The sequence below is a fragment of the Plecotus auritus genome (assembly GCF_963455305.1).
Source record: "Plecotus auritus genome assembly, chromosome: 2".
Lineage (NCBI taxonomy): Eukaryota > Metazoa > Chordata > Mammalia > Chiroptera > Vespertilionidae > Plecotus > Plecotus auritus.
The window spans coordinates 84564384-84580070 of NC_137771.1; the positions used below are offsets into that span (position 1 = coordinate 84564384).

Below are 15687 nucleotides of genomic sequence, written 5' to 3' on the forward strand. Positions count from 1 at the left end.
TTGACCACTTCTTGTGAGGTTGCCTCTCTCTCTTTACCTCCCACCTGCTGGGACCACCCCCTGCCTCATCCCAGGGCACAGATGCCAGCAAAGCCTGTACTTGGAGAAGCAGTTACTTTTTTGCTGGGGGTTAAACTCTGGATTTTCCTGGAGAAGTGTTAAGTATATGATGGTTAAGTTTATATATATATTTTTAAGCATGGTTCTTTATTTCTGGTGGATTGCAGGTTATTAGCTATTGTGGTTTCCCCCTGTGATTCTAACTGCCATATCCAGCAGGTTTTAAACAACAATAGTAATAGCCATCATTTATTGAACATCTACTGTATGCCAGGTACTTGAGAGACATTATTTTTCACAACAATCCTGCAATAGAGATATACTTCTAAGAAGTCCTCATGTGCATTTGAGGCTGGGAGAGGTTGTTACTTGCTCAAGGTTACTATGAGTTACTTGCTCAAGGTGGAACTATGATTCACTCAGTTTTGTCTGCCTTCTCTGAATCATAATGCTTTTATTTGAAAAGGCATTTTCAGCCCCAAGCAACAACTAATGTTTGAAACACACCTTGTTGCATAATTCGAGACTGTCCTCTTCCCAAGTCTCATTGACAATGATTGGCTGCCTATCTCTAGATATGACTCTTTTGTGCTATTTGCCTATTTGATTAAGATCTACTTTGGTTTAAACAGAGTTAAACTATGAGATCACCTACAGTGAGATATCTCTTTACTCTTTCCCTCTCTTTGATCTGTGCCTCTGTTCTTCTCTTACTTCTTTGATTTTTCACAAGACTGGTGAGGTTTTGTATTCCCTCAGAATAAAGCACCTTTGCCGTCTGCCCTGTTGGACATCAAACAAAAGACCTTGTGAATTAAATCAAGAAGGGAGGGAAAAATCAGTGATTTTCAATGTTTTTATCCTGCAACCCATCTCTTCCTACACCTTCCTTCTCCTTCTTACTTCCCTGTTCCCCTCAAATAGGGAGGTATTTCTTTGAAGAGGTGAGGGATAGGGAAGAATGATAAAGGCATAGAAGGGGTGCAAGGGGAGGGGACATTCAGGCAAAACACAGAATGGAAGTGAGAGGAAAGGTCTTTACATTGCAGAGGGGTTTGGTTGTGCAGCTAAAGCTCCAGCAGTGACCATGCAGATGCAGAAAAAGAGCAACACAAAGGGAAGGAGCCGGAGATCAGAAGGCTGGCAGGAGGAGCCTGTAGGAAAGGTAAGGCAGAGGAGCAAACAGGACCAGGTGGAGGCAGGTGACAGCACAGACATTTTGGAGAACAGAAGGGCATTCAGGGAGCAGAGCCAAGGCCACATAGGGTCGACGTTTTTTCTTTCTTTTTTTTTTTTTTTAAAGGATTAAGGATGAATCACTGTTTTCATAAGCATCAGTGCACACACCATATGTTAGGTGTTGCTAGAGTGGAAAACACGTTATGCTGACTTAGAACAGGCTCGACAGCCTTGCACTCCTCCCTGTCAGAGGCTTGGGAGAGAGCCCCGTGGGTTTAGATTCCCCCAGGGATGAGGTAATGCTTCTCAGGCATCTCTTGGTGCATGACCCTTACCCCTGCCCTCCTGTAAAATGAAACCCAAACCAACATAAACCCTGTAAAACTTCCCTGACTGTTCATGGGTTAGAAGAGAAGTGGAGGTTCGCGGCACCACTAATGACAGATTCCATGGTAAAGGCTCAATAAACACTTGGTAATTAATTACAGAGAAAGAGGAACAGGATACTAATTTAGGTCATAGCCTTCTTTGAAAATCTGATGAAAGCTACAGACCTTCTTTCCCAGAAAAAAGCACATGTGCATGTACACACTCAGTTTTATTTATAATGTCAGGATGCTCACTAGAATCCTGCAGCCAAGGCCCGTGGGCTTCATGGACCCCTAGTAAGAAGCCCTGACTGTGAGTATATAAAATACTTTTCCATCTGTGAACTATTTTATCCAACCAAAACGCTGGGGGAGATGCTACCCATGATGGACAGACGAGGAGACCTCGGTACAGAGGTGGGTGATTTGTCCCCATATCTGCTAAGAGGCAGTGTGGGGCTAAACTTAGCTTTCCTATCTGCAAGGCCAGACTTGTTCCATTTCCCGCAGAAAATTTGGGACCTGCTGTTAAAAGGACAGAATTTCTATTTTTATTTAGTTTCACTTTTTGGTAGTTATCAGGGCTTTTAGAAAGGGGGAAATTAGACTGTACTTCTTCATTCTTTGACTGAGTCAATAGCACATTTTCCAGTTCTCTCTTCTGCTATACTCAAAATAGAAGACAGGGAGAATATCTAGTGACTTTAAGATCATGAGAAACAACCCATGATGAAAAATAATATTAATAGCAGCTATACATATTATAATTGCTGCATCTTCCCTGTGTGAGGAATCCTATTTATCATGGGGCCCATTTCCAATTGGATAACAAATATTAAGGGAGCAGAGTTAATAGAAACCCAATAATGCAATCCAGATGTACTGCCTGTGCTGAGTCTTCTAACCAATGCCCGGGCCAGGCAACATTGCAGGCGCTTGCCAGTCTGAAAACTCTTCTTGTCAAATAGGCCATTTGTCGCCTTCGGGGTTTAATAATGGAACCATGTATGTCAATGACTGGTGAGTCATGGAAAATGAGTATGATACTGCATGGAAGTTTTATTTCATTAGATGATGGGTTACTGGGGATTTATATATTGTTTTATTGGAATTTTATTGGTTTTTTGGGGGCTTTGTAATATCCCTATAATAACATACTGCATACACAAACTCAAAAATTTGTGACTAGAATAATACCTCTCAATATATGATGTGCATAAAAATCACTCAGGATGCTTTTGAAAAACTCCCAGGTCAAGAAACAAGTGTTGGTGAGAATCTGGAGAAAAGGGAACCGTCATATGCCGTTGGTGAAAATGCAAATTGGTGCAGCCACTATGGAAAACAGCAGGGAGCTTCCTCAAAAAATTAAGAATAGAACTCCCAGATGATTCAGTTATTCCACTCTGGGAATTTATCTGAAGAAACCCAAAACACAAATTCAAAAAAATATATGTACCTCTATGTTCATTGCAGCATTATTTATAATAGCCAAGATATGGAAACAATTTAAGTGTCCATTGATGGATGGATAAATAAGTTGTGGTACATATTTACAACGGAATATTATTTAGCCATAAAAAAAGAATGAAATCTTACTATTTGTAACAACATGGAAAGACCTTGAGTGTATTATGCTAAGTGATAGAAGTCAGATGGAGAGAGACAAATACCATATGATTTAACTCATATGTGAAATCTAAAACCAAACCAAACAAATAAAAAAATAAAAACAAACTCATAGATACAGACAACAGATTGGTGGTTACCAGAGGGAAAGAGGGTTGCGGGGATGGGGTCAATTGTATGGTGAAAGATGGTGAATAGATTTTTGGTGGCGATCATGATGTAGTGCATACAGATATTGAATTACAATGCTGTAATTCTTTATTTACTTGCAACCTATATAATGTTTATAACAATTAAAAAATAAGAAAAAGAAAAAAAACCTCCTAGGCCCAAGCACTAGGCTAAATGCTTGATTCTATAGGCCAGACATGAGGCTAGGGGTCTGAGGTCTGAGAAGTTTGTTGCAGGAAGTCTGAGGATGTGCTTTGAGAAACACTGAACAGAGGATTAGGGAGGCACCTAGCCTGTACCCCTGGTATACAGATTCTCATACCATAAGTCCTGCTTTATTTCCCCTCCACCACCCCCTCCTCCCACACTCATCAACGATGATGAGCTCCTTGAAGGCAGAGACAAATATGATGCCCACTTATACTCCTGGATCTTGGCATAATTACTGGTTGTAGGCTGAAAGAACAGGAATAGTAGTTGAAATGCCAGAAGATGAATATTAATATGTTGAGGTATTTCTACTTAACACCACAATCATGGAAAATAAATCTTTATTTAACCAATAGAAATCCCCTACACCATAAAATCCTAAAATGAAGGAGTGTCAATTATGCACATTTTAGTGCTCACGATAATTCACTGCTTCCTACCCTTCACCCTACTTTTTGGATATACATCTTCTGCTGCTTTGGAAAACAATGGTATATAAGCAGATACTTCGTATATAGGTACTGATGCAGATAAAAGAACAAGAATATTTGGTTCCTGCCCTCCAAGAAATTACAATCTGGTGTGGGAAATAAGGTGTGCACACTCACGGGGGTTGTCTACAAAACAAGGCAGAGGCACTGAGTGCCAGGAAGGGGAAGGGGGTTGGTATCCAGGCTGCCAGTTAAAATTGCCTGGGGATGGAAGAGGTCCTTCCAGCTTTGGGCCAAAGCAGGGATGTGAGTTTATAAACATTTTTTCATTTTTTGTCAGCCCAGCGTTGTTTCTCCTTTTTCTGGTAACAGCACCTCCTTTTACTTTGGAGGACTCCCCATCTCTTCTGCATGTGGCCTAAGTGGTGTTGGCCTTTCTCTGGACAAGAAGTGACATCCATTTAGACTAAGCAGACTCTGTTCCCTAAAATTTGGAACTTGAACCTAGAGTTTCTGAGCTAGGAAACCACTGGACCTGATTAATCGATGGTGAGATTGTAAAAATGCTGCACTGGTGCTCCTGTGGCTTGGATCCAGTTGTCCACCCTTCATAGGGCCTGATTCTTTACTCTTTCTTTCTGTTCTTCCTAGCAGATTTCTTGCTTATCAAGGTAATAAGGGTTAGGATCTGTTGCTTGAATCTGAGGAATCCTAGCTAGTGGGTGCATAGAGTGAGAAAGCAGATATTTTATTTAGGGTACATGCACAGCCTGTGATTGGCTGGGGTTCAATGTTTCGGTACAGAAAAAGATGGAGATAAGGTTGCATACACAAGGTGAGACAAGACTTGAACATAAATGCTTTGGAAGGAAATGGGTTCCTTGTTATTAGAGGTATTCTGGTATTGGCTAGAAGACCACTTGGTAGGCTATTACCTAGGAGATTCAAGCATTAGATAAAATGATCTTGAAGTTCATCTTCAACCTAAAATTCTAAGACTCTTGCTAGTTATCTATTGGCAGTGACTAAGCCTCATAACCTATATCCCACAACCCAGCACAGTCACAGCATGTAGTGGTGAAGAATGAACAGATGTGAGTTGTCTCAGGACTGTCCGTAGTACCTTTAACAGGTACCTCAATTGTTATAGAATCTCAGCTCTAAACATGTAAACTATACCATAGGATTTGGCCAAGTGTACATCTACTTGGAGAAATAGTTTTGCTTTCCCTACACGAGGCAATAATTTGTAAGCCATATGCATTGCAATTGGCTTTTAAAGCAGCAGTCACTGTATAAAAAATTCAACTGATGGGAAATTTCAACCATCTTTCTGCATAGTCCTTTCATTCCCAGTGGGATTTGGCTGGGGCCTTGGGGAAGAAGGAAAATTTCATAGTCATAGTTAATTAAAACCAAGCTGTTGGAGCATAGTCATGAATGAGGTTGGGGTGAGAAGCAGGAAATAACATGATGAATTTCTGATTGATTGACTTCAATGCCTTCAATTCCAAAGAGTGTTTTAAAATATTTTTGTTTTTACTGTATATCAACTTACCTATCAACAAAGGTTGTTGTTGTGTGCTCTTGGACTGAGAAAGAAAAACCTTGCCAGAGCCAATTTTGGATCATTAAGGCTCCTAGTGATGTGTTACATTTACACACTGCAATTTACAATCACCTGCCCAAGATGATTAGGAGCAAACAATTTTTTTTGTTTGTTTCAGCACATTGATGAGTACATATGCAAAAACTTAATATCTTAAGTTTCTGAGTCAAGATGGCCTGTCAAAGATGTAGTATTTGCTGTATGCTAAAGGTGGCACCAAGTTAAAATTTGGTGGGATGTCTTACAAATGACATGGTTTCTTCTGGAACCTACTGAACATGTAAAAATGTCAAAGAACATTGAGCTAGTGTCAATATGTATTCAATGAACATTTATTGAGCACATATCATATGCTGGATTGATAAATAAACATGGGCCCCACTGTTGAACAACTTAATCCTGCTGGAGAGACCAGTACATTTAGGCAACTAATTATAAGTACAGGTGGTTAGAAATGCATATGTGGAGTCTGAGAAGTAATTATTATTAATCATTCTTTTTGCTTAGTGCAAAGATGGATGCTCTGATGATTTATAATAAGAACTGAAATTGTGTAGAATTCACAGAGAGGTGGGCAAGAATATTATAAACACAAGGGATAATATGAGCAAAGGGTTGGAGGCAAAACCATGTGGGATAATATGAGCAAAGGGTTGGAGGCAAAACCATGTGTAACTTCTTTAGAGAATGAGAGGTAATCTAGAGCCTTGCTACTCCAAGTATAGTCCCCAGAAAAGAGCATTGTCATTACCTGGGGATTTTGTTAAAAAGCAGGGCCTTATTTAGTACATCTGGGAGGGGCCTACGATTCTGCATTTTATTTTTTCCCCCGCATTTCTTACAAGTTCCCAGATGATGCTGATGCTGATGGTCCATACACACATCCTAAATAACAAGGAATTAGAGCATCTGAGCAGGTGATATGGAATGACAGGACCTAGACTGTGACCATTGTCCATGCTGAAGAATGTGGAGCTGATCCTACAGGCAATGCCTTTGGGGTAAGGATACCTGAGTTCTATTTTTACCTTTGTAATTCTTTCCCTTTATCCAGAGACATCATTTCATAGGACTGTTAATTATTGTCACTCACCCAGAAATATTTTGAATTCCCTAGCTAAGAGGTATTATTGAATGGGCATGAATATGCTGGTGCTTAGGAGGTTGGAGAGAACTAAGGGAAATGACAAAACACCATAAAGTGTCAATATTCAAAGCAGATGGCCTGTGTCCTTGCACACTTGATACAGTGCCCAAACCTGCTGGAACAATTGTTCACTCAGTTATTCAACCCTGTCCTAGCTCTATATGTAAGTACTGAGGCCTTGGAAGGCGATTGGTGGTGAGATAGCAAGGAGGGAAAAGGGACCATTTTTGACCTGTAGTTGAACCAGACTTGGAAAGCAGCTTCCTTTAACTTGATAACTCTGAGACAGAGCAAAAGAAAAAGCAGGATCTGGGTTATATGTAGGATTTGAATAATTTTAGGACAGGAGTTCAATTTAGGGGACTGATGAAGTGTCACTGAAATGTGGCTAGATGAGGTACACAGTTATGGGCAAACCACAGTCTAAATGTGTACTTTCTGAGCAGTCTTCAAAGCTCTACCAGAGGTCATCCAGATAAGACCTAATGTGAACAAGACATGGCCCAACAGACCATTTCAGAAGAATAACAAAATGTTAGCTTGACCCATACATGGCATAATTTACATGGTAATGATGCCTAGATGGATAAGAGTTTATTATTATTATTATTATTAATTATCATCATCTGGCTTTTAGCCTGACTAAGATGGAAAGGACCTGAAGTTTGCCAGAAAATGAGTTGCTAGCTAATAGGAAGAGAAATATAAAAGTGATTGGATTCCCCTTACCCATCACTTCACTCACACAAAATAAAACAAGAATAAAGGCTAAAATCTTTTACCTTATGAGAGGCCACCCCTTTACTTATTGGACCAGGTACTTTTCATAGGATATTCTAGCAATTCTTGAACAGCCTAATGATCAGCTGCCATTACTAATATTTTACGATTAAATAAGTTGAGACTCAGAAAAGTAAAGTAACTTGGAAAGAAATTTTAATGAGAAGAATAAGTACCATCTTGAATCCCCATACGGGTTTTTATCCCTGAAGGAAAAGGTAAGACTTGGTAGTATCCGCAGTGTCTTAAATCCTAAGGAAGATCTGTTCAGCTCTCTGGAACAGATGGAATGGAGAATTCTTTGTTAGAGAAGCTTACACGAAAGAATTGGAGATGGCTCATGAAACTCTCATTAAAAATCTGGAAAATTTAAGCTGAATCAAAAATCTTGAGCCTTAGACTAAAGTCTTCCCTTTTCTGGGAAGGTTCTAAATAGATGTTTAGTGAAGAGTAAATTAAGCCCCTGCCACAGAATATTCTATTTTATTTGGAAAAGGTTTGATGGTCCATTGGGAAGTGATCCATAGGGGTGTGGTCCATTTTACCTAATAATAGACAAACATGCAAATTGACCGTACCTCCGCTATGCCCACAGCCAATCAGAGTGAGTATGCAAATTAGAAGGCCAAATATGGTGGCTGCCCAGATGCTCCAGGTGCAGTGGCCAGGTGGGGCAGGATGCCTGCTATGAGAGGGAGGGCAGGGGGCGAAGGGATCTATAGGAGCAGAGTGCCACAGCGAAGACAAGACTGCAGACTCTGGCTGGAATCTGCAGTGAAGACAAAGATGGCAGACTCTGGCCGGAGTGAAGGCCTTGGTCCTGGGTGCCAGAGGAAAACCGGTGCTGGAAACCAAGGGAAGGAAGGCCTATTGGACGAATCTCTTCGTGCAATGGGCCTTTAGTAGGATTATAATCCTAAAGGTTATCTCTGGAGCTGGGAGAAGGCACAGATATAGTGAAGCCTGGTAAAGAAAAACAAATAAACCAACAGAAATAGCTACAGAGCAAATAGACTTGAGTTTTTAATTTTCAGTTCTACCACTTAGTACAAAGTGAGCATGAACTAGCTATTTAAACGCTCTGAGGATCAATTTCCCCAGCTATAAAATGAGACTAATAATACCTACATTTCATGGGGGATACATGAGATGATGTCTATGTAAAGAGCCTAGTCTAATGTCTAGTTTCTCCCGGATGCCTAGAACAGTGAAAGATTGTTTATCTAGGAGTTTAAACTTTGAAGTAGGAAACAATGAAATTATGAAGAGGATTTTAAAAATAATCATCTATTACAAAATAAAAGCTCCATAATAACTGAATGAAGAACCATTTGTTATAAACTTTTGGTTAAGATGATGGTGAAGTGATGGAAAGTTGATCTATGAAATGCACACAGCAGATGATACACTGATGTCATGGAGACTCTGGCTACTTACATGAGAGCAGGTCCTTGCTGACTAATCTATTTTGATGGGTAACACCTGTTTTATATTATTACTGAGGCCCAGTGTACGAAATTCGTGCACGGAGGGGGTTTCCTCAGCCCGGCCTGCACCCTCTCCAATCTGGGGGATGTCCAACTGCCGTTTGCAATCCAGGATGACTGGCTCCTAACCACTTGCCTGCCTGCCTGTCTGATCACCCCTAACTGCCTCTGCCTGCCTTCCTAATTGCCCCTAACTGCCCTCCTCTGCCAGCCTGATCTCGCCCCTAACTGCTCTCCCCTGCCTGCCTGATTGCCCCTAACTGCTCTTCCCTACCAGCCTGATCTTGCCCCTAACTGCTCTCCCCTGTTGGCATGATTGCCCTTACCTTGCCCCCCTGACTGCCTGATCACCCCTAACCTCTCTGCCTGCCTGCCTGATTGCCCCTAACTGCCCTCCCTGCCAGCCTGATTGCCCCTAGCTGCCTCTGCCTTGGTCCCCACCACCATGGCTTTGTCCGGAAGGAAGTCGGATGTCTGGAAGATGGCCAGTTGACCCAGTCTAATTAGCATATTACCCTTTTATTAGATAGATAGATTATATAGGATAGACTTGCTTAAATTGGGGAGGGGGAACCCTTTTTCAGCAGGAGGAGATGCTCTTGGCAGGCAAAAACACATAATCCCTATATCTGGACTGACAGCCAGCCATATGCACTATACTGCCAAACCAGTCATTAAAAAATTGAACTGCTTTCTTACACCTTACACCAAACATTTGTTGCCCTTAAAATCCCTCCTCAGCCCCCACCTTAGGTTCTGCCTTCACAGTTCACCCAGAGTAGGTTCTGATTGGTTGATTTCTATGCCAGTCAGCATTAAAAGCTCTGCCTCCTAGGCAGCCATTGGCTCCTTGCACTTCACTCAGATTTGGTTCTGATTGGTCAGTTTCTATGCCAGTCAGCATCTCCAGTCCTATCTCCAGGCCTGATCATAGAGGTGGGGCTGATCAGCAGCCACCCCATGCTGCTGGTGAGCAGGATGAATTGCTGACCTCTGGGAGAGAGAGAGAGAGAGGCTTGGCTGTTGGCAAGGCCTGGAGAGAGGAAATCTGCAGTGTCTGGTCACCCTGCTCCTCTCTCCAGGCCTTGCCAGCAGCTGCTGCCACTGCTGATCAGCCCCACCTCTCTCTCTCTCTCTAAGAGGTCAGCAGTTCAGCCTGCTCGCCTGCTGCGCACGCAACCTGGTGTTTGGTCGAGTCTTCAGTCATTTTGGATGTTACGACCCTGGCTCTTTATATATATAGATTATATTTTCATCCTCTCTTGAGGATATGCTTAAAGAGAGGAAGGGAGAGAGAGAAACATTAATGTGAGAGAGAAATATCCATCAGTTGATTCTGTATGCATTCCAACTAGGGACTGAACCTGAAATCCGGGTATGTACCCTGACCAGGAATCAAGCCTGCAACCTTTTGGTGCATAGGATCACACTCAACCAACAGCCATTCTGGCTGGGTGCATAATAGCTGTTTTAAAGCTTTAAAGTACTAATGGGCAAGCTTGAATAAGAAATGAATTTGCATTTGCTCCACAACATATGGATGCAGGAAATCTCACTTATTTAATATTTCTAAATCAAATTAAATTTGTCTTGTTGGCAGTTACCTCCCAGGGTTGGTAATTTGACCAATATCAGTTGTCCAGGGTGAGCTTCTCCACATCCCTTGATTGGTATAAGACCTCTCTACCTGTTATGAACTGAATGTGTTTACCCAAAATTTATATGTTGCTATCCTAATCCTCAAGATGATGGTATTAGGAAGATGGGGCTTTCATGAATATGATTAGTATCCCAGGATGCTCTCTCACCCCTTCTGTCATGTGAAGACAGAGCAAGAAGAACCAGGAAGTGGGACCCCACCAGACACTGAATCTGCCAGCATCTTGATCTTGGATTTCCCAGCCACCAGAACTATAAGAAATAAATTTCTGTTGTTTATACCAAGTCTATGGTATTCTGTTATAACAGCCTAAACAAACTAAGACAGTACTCAAAGTGTGGTCCTCAGAAGCTTGTTAGTAATACTAGAATCTTGAGTCTCACCCCAGACCTAATGAATTTGAATTTGCTTTTTTTCTTTATTAATCCTCACCTGAGGATATTTTTTCCATTGATTTTTAGAGAGAGAGTGGAAGGGAGGGGGAGAGACAGAGAGAGAAACATTGATGTGAGAGAAACACACCGATTAGTTGCCTCCTGCACATGCTAGTTTAGGGCTGGGCATTGAGCCTACAACCTAGATATGTGCCCTTGACTGGAATCGAACCTGGGACCCTTCAGTCTGTGGGCTGACGCTCTATCCACTGAGCAAAACCAGCTAGGGCTAGAATTTGCATTTTAACAAGAGACTCGGGAAATTCATATGCACATTATAGTTTGGGAGGTCTGGTGTAAGAGACTTGGAGGCCTATACAGTCTTGAAAACTTAAGGAGGGCCCATTGGTCTTTAGGTGTTCATGATGATTGCTGAAATAATTATTGTCCAGTCTTTTGACGTTGATTAGAAGGTAGGCGTTTCCACTTCCTCTGGGTTTGTATTGCTCCATCAATGGAACCTGTGTGGGCAGGTCCATACTACTCTCAAAGCACAAGCATCCATTTCCCACCCTCTGGGAACCATCACACCCTAGACATTCAGGGCCAACAATCTCCTCCCACATCACTATTTCTGTTCCTAAGGAGGGTAGGGGGAAGGGAGTGCCCAGGTGGGGCCCTACACAGGCTGGTTTCTCAGCAACCTGTCAGATACTTTTTTTTTCTGCTGTGAAATGGGTCTAAGGTGTGGTTGGCTGGTGACTTCCTTAGGAGGAAGGACACATGTACCAAAGCCAGAGGCTCCTCCGCAATATGGGGAAACACTAGAGGAAGTCAGTTCCGACTCAGGTTCAAGTTGGACCAGCGAGGGGGTTTGGCTGTGTTTTGTCCTATGAAATAATACAGATGTGGGTGGGCCACTAAAACTCTTTCTCAAGGCAATGAGTACTTCCTGAATAAACATCAAGACAGGCTCTCTAACACAGGGTTTCAGTTCATTTGGATGCTTTCCCCCTCCCACAACAAAAAATTAAGAATTTCCAGGACATTTTAATTATTGTGACATGGCAACAGAAAATTTGGAATTACGGCAATTCAGGAAATTCAAAATGTGACACTTTTTTGGGGGAGTAGGTAATTGATGTTTTAGGAAAAATAATTTGATTAGAACCCCTAATCCACTTTATTGTAATTGAAAAGAACAAAACAGATGCTGTCACCATAGTGTTAACTGACTAAGCTTTTGGAAATTCATTTATTGTTATGAGGTAGTGCTTCTTAAAGGAAAGGGAAAAAACATCACTACAAAAGTTTAGCATGAAATAAATTTCAAGATAAATATTCACTAAGTTCCAGGTTTTATTATACTTTTGCAAATAAAAGTAAGATCTTAAAAACCAGCTTGAGCCAGATCTCAGGTGAATTGTGCCCAGATTTGGCCTGGTCTAATCTCTCCTGACCTTTTGTTCCTATAATTAGAATCATTGCCTACATCACTGTGAGCTAAGGAGACCTAATATTTAGATAGAGCTGTTTTAAAATTTCTATTAAATTGGGTGCAGTCACGTTCTCATGTGAGCTCACAAGTCTTCAGATCCAGGGTGAAGGCTGTTTCTCATTTAAACATTGTCAAACGAAGAAGGATGATTCAAATGCTCCTGAGTTTTGCATACGTCAGCATAGTAGAAGCTTAGTCATGCAAATCCCTATTACTTAGCATGTCCGTAGCCCAGAAATACAGAGCTGTGTTTCCATATTTTATCTGTGTTTGTAGTTGAAAGCATGCCTTCTATTGTGCTTTTAAAGAACAGATGTCAGGACAATGTTTAAAGCACATAACCCAAGTATTGAAAAATGTTTTTTCTGCTTAAAAAAAAAAAAAAAGAATCCACAATAATGAATGCAGTCTGCCAGTTTGTATTTTCAAGGAATATTTTAACTGTTGAGGGACTTTCCAGCTCCTACCCTTTAAAAATTGCCCTCAAACTGCCAAAGAAGGCCAAAGCCATCTTGAACTAACAATTTCTTTTGTAGACTCACCAAGACAGCAATAGATGTCAGCTTTTCAAGAACTGAACTCTCTTAGAACTTCAGAGCTCTGTGTCACGTTCTCATTTATTGAATGAACAACACATGAGGGAAGCAGTAATGGACACACTTTCTCTGAAGACCTCGATGGGGATGAACCAGAGGCACGTTAGAGCTCAGGGAAGATCAGTTGTGGGGGCTGTGAGGGTTGGAGGAGAGATGAATGCAGAGGATGCACCACTTCTCTGGGGGAATGGTAGTTGCCTTGGCAGGAACTGAATGAGTAATGGATGGGACAGATGGTCCAGGGTCAGGAATCAAGTTCGATTCTGTGTAGGGTGGTGATGAAGGGTACTCAGACAGGGAAACAAAGTGGTGGGCAGAGCACACCCAGCAGGAAGGCATATAAAGGTCACAGCCTATTTACTCATACCAGCAACCATTGGCAGCCATTTGTCTGAATGTCATGCATGGTAAGATTGGGCCAGTTCCCAGTAAGGAAAGGTGAGGTTCCCCACCTTGTCTCACAAGATAACAGTTTGGGGGTGGAGGGAGATAACAGGCAGGTAAACTGCAATCAAAAGCATGGAGCTGGAATAGACTTTTGAGATGGACTAGAACAGTTTAAAAGGTAGGTTTTTAAATGTCCCAGGGCCTCAGCTTGTCATCTGTAAATCAAAAGTTTTCATTAGAAGGGAATCATATTGCTAATGTAGCCGCAGGACCCAGAGGCAAACCCAGGCCACTCCACTCCACTATGTCCGCATTTTACCTCTCTTAAGACTATTTTGCAAATTAGTACTCACAGCAATAGGGGCCTGGAAGTCAGACAAGATGTGGTCTATGAAGAAGCAACATTATAATGATTTTAGAAAGAGACTCTAAGCTCTACTTTCCAATTTATCTGGGTAGTGAGTGGGTGTCAGGTGTGGGAGAAAAATTACAAGAAGGAGCAAACAAAAGTTTGGTGCTGGAACCAGGCACCTGTGCCCTTAATTATTCTCTGACAACCAGTATCTTCGGATGAGGATATTAGTATGGAATTCCTCTGCCAGAAAAACAATGTACCAAGATCTTCGGGCACTTCTCACAGTTCTTTACAAACAACTCTTTTTTGTTTCTGTTGGTAGTGGATTCATGCAAGTGATTTCAAGGGCATTCAATTCAATCACTCTCCTGTAGAGATTTGTTGCAGGAGCAAGCTTCGTAGGGGCAGGAGGTGTGCAGGGCCAGAAATGAATGGGCAGTGAGAAATGCACCTGGTCAGCAGCACAGCCATTTTTTGCTTCTGCGATGTCTTTGCTAGACCATTCATTCATTCAGCAAGAAAGTGTAAGATCCGCAGTCTCTGGAGCGCTTCCCCGCTCTACTGCAAGTGAGGGGGCATTCAAGGTACATCCCTGCCCTTAAGAAACTTATGCTCTATAGAGAATCCAAACATGCATTTGAAGTACTTGGGGAGATAATTACAAGGTAACTCACAATTTCTCCTCCTTTGAAGTAAAAGATCAAAGGGGCTGTGTTACAGTGGGTCATCATGTTGGAGCCTGTATGGATTGCCCAAGTGCTCTGGAGGCATTTAGACTGGAGGTGAAGAGGGGCCAGGACTAGGTTTTAGTGACTCGACTTTCCCACTTCCTCCCCTGCGTCTGCTTCCTCACCATGAGCCTGGGAATTACAGTTCTGGGTCTGACTCACCAGGATGTTGTAAAGATGGGGAGACATGGTCTGTCCTGCACTTTCCGCCCTTTGACAGAAGGCTCTTCTAGAGATGAATAGAGGGTGTTAGTGCTGAAGATAGCAGTTTTGATTTGCATTTCCATGTGCTAGACAACCTAATCCACCCTGTCTAAACATGGAAATCCCATAACTCTGCCCAACTCATCACTCCATTAATCCACTTAACCCCTGGCCGATGCATAATCTAAATATTTAATCTTGTCTATTTGTTATCTGTGTTTATTCCATGTTAATTCATGGTCTGAATCTCCTTTCTGTTTATCCCCATTGGTGGAATCTAACTTCAGCTAGGAGTATTGCAAGGAGGGGATGGAGAGTGTCTTATCTATTTCTTTCTTTCCTGGCACCTAGTACTGAACTTGGGCACAGAGTAGGTGTTCATTAATTGTTTGATATTCTAGGGCAAGAAGCTTTCAGGGCAATTTTATTTTATTTTTTGGGGGGTCATTTGCAAAGGGCTTTTATTATTGCCATGGAAGAATCTTACAGTTTCAAATGCTCACCATAGTGCCTGGCACTTAGTGAGTATGCAGTGAGAAAGTTGGATGAATGATCTTTGGTCCTACTCTGGGAGCAGTAGAATATAACAAAGGAGGACTGCTCTAGAAGGCAGGAGACTTGGAATCTATTTTTGGTTTTACAGTAAGCTGGTATATGAAGTTGGTCAAGTCCTTAAAGCCTCTAGGCATCAGTTTTCTTATCTGTCACATGGACAGATGGCATTTAGTGAACTTGGAACTGCTTTGGCTCTAATGCCTTTCTAGGAGCATGTCTGGGAGTCACGGTATAAAGAGAGGCACGAGGAGTCACCAAT

The 15687-nt window shown here is 41.8% G+C and overlaps 1 pseudogene across 1 annotated transcript in view; it reads left to right on the top strand.

Moving 5' to 3' along the window:
• Nucleotides 1-1147: 1147 nt before the first annotated feature.
• LOC308241128 (homeobox protein NANOG-like) overlaps nt 1148-15687 on the top strand; it is a 187299-nt pseudogene continuing 172759 nt past the window's right edge. Inside the window, exon 1 of the transcript in view lies at nt 1148-1225. The product of the transcript in view is annotated as a homeobox protein NANOG-like (transcript). The remainder of the gene's footprint in view (nt 1226-15687) is intronic.